The sequence below is a fragment of the Sapajus apella genome, unplaced genomic scaffold (genome assembly GCF_009761245.1).
Source record: "Sapajus apella isolate SASKATOON/1434 unplaced genomic scaffold, GSC_monkey_1.0 scaffold62, whole genome shotgun sequence".
Lineage (NCBI taxonomy): Eukaryota > Metazoa > Chordata > Mammalia > Primates > Cebidae > Sapajus > Sapajus apella.
In genome coordinates, this window is record NW_022437002.1 from 12,205,430 (window position 1) to 12,209,372 (window position 3,943).

Consider the following 3,943-nt stretch of genomic DNA (forward strand, 5'->3'; position numbering starts at 1 on the left):
ACTTAAAGTACAAGCCTAAGTAGTTGATCCTAAGATCACTGTCCATCCCAGTTAGAGCAGCTTGCATCATTTGATCTTTATTAAAGACTTTGGGCTGGGTGCAGTGGCTCACACCTGTAATACCAACACTTTGGGAGGCCAAAATGAGTGGATCACCTGAGGTCAGGAGTTTGAGACCAGCCTGACCAACATGGTGAAACCCTGCCTCTACTAAAAACACAAAGTTAGCCGGGTATGGTTGCAGGCACCTGTAATCCCAGCTACCTGAGAGGCTGAGGCAGGAGAATTGCTTGAACCTGGGAGGTGTAGGTTGCAGTGAGCCAAGATTGTGCCATTGCAGTCCAGCCTGGGCGACAGTGCAAGACTCTATCCCCAAAAAAAAAAAAAAAGAAAGAAAAGGCCAGGTGCAGTGGCTCATGCCTGTAATCCTAACACTTGGGGAGGCTGAGGTGGGTGCATCACCTGAGGTCAGGAGTTCAAGACCAGCCTGACCAACATGGAGAAACCCCCATCTCTAATAAAAATGCAAAACTAGTCTGGTGTGGTGTCACAGGCCTGTAATCCCAGCTATTCGGGAGGCTGAGGCAGGAGAATCGCTTGAACCTGGCAGGCAGAGGTTGCGGTGAGCCAAGATTGCACCATTGCACTCCAGCCTGGGCAACAAAAGCAAAACTTCATCTCAAAAAAAAGAAAAAGACTTTTATGTTTAAACTAGCATGAGTAACTATATAATAATAAAGGGCAAAGGGTTATTTTTGTAGCTTTTAGTAATCATTTTAACTTGATATCTGTGGAATTTGTACCAACCCTGGCACTGACCTGAAAGCACTGACTTTGGTTTCAAAGCTTTTTCAATTTAAGAGTGCCCCCAAAATGGTGGGTAGGAACGAAGACATCCAGACACTTCTATTCTTCCTTCTTACCCAGAATTTTCTTGCTTCAGTGTTTTCCCCATTTTCATGAGCCCATGTGTGAAAAAGGGTAAGGAACTGTGAAGAAGAAAGTTTTTTATTAGCCTTTCTCGGGGTATTCCATTCTCAATCTATCCTTTCTCAGTCCCAAATGGCCTACTGAGCTGAACTGCCTAAGACATAGTTATTCGCCAAATATTTTAGTACACACATTTAAAGAGATACAATTCCAGATGCTCTGGGAGACAAAAATACCAAAGTAAATTTGTCAGGGCCATCAATGAGATTTAACAAGGTGAAGGGAGGGCTGGAGTATCTCAGAACATTGTTACTTAAAGTGTGGTAGTGGGCCAGCACTATGGGCATCACCTAGGAGATTGTTATTAATAAAAATGCATTATTTCAGGCCCTACTCTAGACCTACTGGACCCAAATCTCCATGTTAGTAAGATCTCTAGGTGATTCTTAGGCATAGAAAAGTTCTAGAAGCACTGGCCTGGAAGTGGGAAGTACTGTGAGAATTCAGGGTAATTATGCTTTTTAGCATTTTACATAAAATTATCTTGTTGAATTTTCATAATCCCATTAAATAGGTGCTGTTATTATCCTTACTTGACAACTTCAAGATGAAGTGTCTTGCCTGGCTGGCACAAATAGAGATGAAGCCCAGTTTCAAAGCTCTTCTAAGAATGTCAGAGAGGGACATTTAATATAAAGGAAAAACAGATGGAAAATTGCAGGTGGTATTTGAAATACCAAAAATACCACAGTTCTGTAATCTTAGTGTTGTTTGTGAAAGTGAATAGTGGGAAATACAACTTGAAGTATAGGTGAAAGCCAGGTTATACAACTCAAACTCCACAGTCATACACAGGGTGTTGACATTTCATTCAACTATAGAGATGGGAAGTTTGTGCATATGTTTTCCTGTGAATAACATGTAACCTATGAAAAAGGCAAGTTTGGGCTGGGCGCTGTGGCTCACGCCTGTAATTCTAGCACTTTGGGAGGCCGAGGTAGGTGGATCACCTGAGATCAGGAGTTCAAGACCAGCCTGGCCATCATGGTGAAACCCCATCTTTTAAAAAAAAAAAAAAATTATAAAAAAGAAAAAGGCAAGTTTTTCTTTCTGAAAGAAACTTTTATGTATTCATTTTTATTTGTGATTTTTTGAGATGAGGTCTCATTATGTTGCCCAGGCTGATCTTGAACTCCTGAGTCAAAGCAATCCTCCCACCTCAGCCTCCCAAAGTGCTGGAATTGCAGACATGAGTCACTATACCAGGCTAGATACTTCTAAAAGTCAGAAAAGTTGCTCCTTCTCACCTCCTACCCCAAGGTAAACTGTGATATCTCCTGGCTTTATACTACTGATTTTATACCCTATTATGTAGAACTAGGTCTAGAAAGAGTGGCCTACCCTGCTCTGACCTGCTTGTTCTACTCCTGCAGGAGTGATTCTGTGACAGACTGCATTTGGAGGTTTGAATCACTCTGAGGAAGGGAACCAGGATAGGCAAGAGATTTAAAAATCTGTCAGCATGTATTTGGCAGGTTTAGCCTGTAAAATAAATAAATAAATAAATAAATAAAAATAAGACCAGAGGCATAGGAAACCTATCTAGATAGTTAAGAAGCCAAATATTTACTAAGCATATACCATCTTCTAGCCCCTGGGTGTTAAGTGTTGAACAGAACTTATTTCCTGCATCATAGAGATTTAAGAATCCAATAGGGGTCTGGGCGTGGTGGCTCATGCCTGTAATCCCAGAACTTTGGGAGGCTGAGGCAGGTGGATTACCTGAGCTCAAGAATTTGAGACATGGCAGGCATCTCAGTTCACCGTTTTGTTTTGTTTTTTCTTTTGAGACAGTGTCTTACTCTGTCACCCAGGCATGATCTTGGCTCACTGCAATCTCAGCCCTCCAGGTTTAAGCGATCCTCCCACCTCAGCCTCCTGAGTAGCTATGTTTACGGCATGCACCACTATATCCAGCTAGTTTTTTTGTACATTTAGTAGAGATGGGTTTTCACCATGTTGGCTAGGCTGGTCTTGAACTCTTGACTTCAAGTGATCTGCCCACCTTGGCCTCCCAAAGTGCTGGGATTACAGGTGTGAGCCACTGTGTCCAGCCTCTCATTTATTGTGCCCCTCCTCTTGATGCAAACTCTTTGGATTCTTTGTAATCTGATCTCACAATTTAGATTATATACTTACATGTGAACTGCATTTTTTCATGAATGTTTCCTGGGAACAGACCATACATTTTATTTTGATATTGTCATACTTCTTTGATGAGTAGATAGGTACTAGTCAGTAAATAACTGATTTGTCAACATGTATACAGGTTATAATATAGCATGCTACTGTTTACAAAGTGCTTAGAAAATTATTTGAGAGAGAGTGGGGAGGGGAGGGAGAAAGAAAAAAGAAAAAAATTGTATCATTTGTTCCTAAAGCAAAAAGCTTGTGAAGGAGGTGGAATCTCCATCAGCAAAGAGAAAATATGTGAAAAGCCTTCCCAAAGATAATTTCTAAACAATAGCAGCAAATGAAAAGAAGGGAATGCTACAAAATGATCCAGTAGTAACCTCCTTCCACTTATTTACCAAGTAAATTACTCACTCTTTAAGAAAACCCTGTTTAAATACTATCTCTGGCTGGGTGCCATGGCTCATGCCTATAATCCCTGCACTTTGGGAGCCCAAGGCAGGTGGATCACTTGAGGTCAGGAGTTCTAGACCAGCCTGGCCATTGGTGAAACCTCATCTCTACTAAAAATACAAAAAATTAGCCGGGTGTGGTGTCGGGTGCCTGTAATCCTAGCTACTCAGGAGGCTGAGGCAGGAGAATCACTTGAACCCAGGAGGCAGAGGTTGCAGTGAGCTGAGATTGCACCACTGCACTCCAGCCTGGGTGACAGAGTGACACTCTGGCTCAAAAAAATTTTTAAGCCGGGCGCGGTGGCTCACGCCTATAATCCCAGCACTTTGGGAGGCCGAGGCGGGTGGATCACGAGGTCAAGAGATCG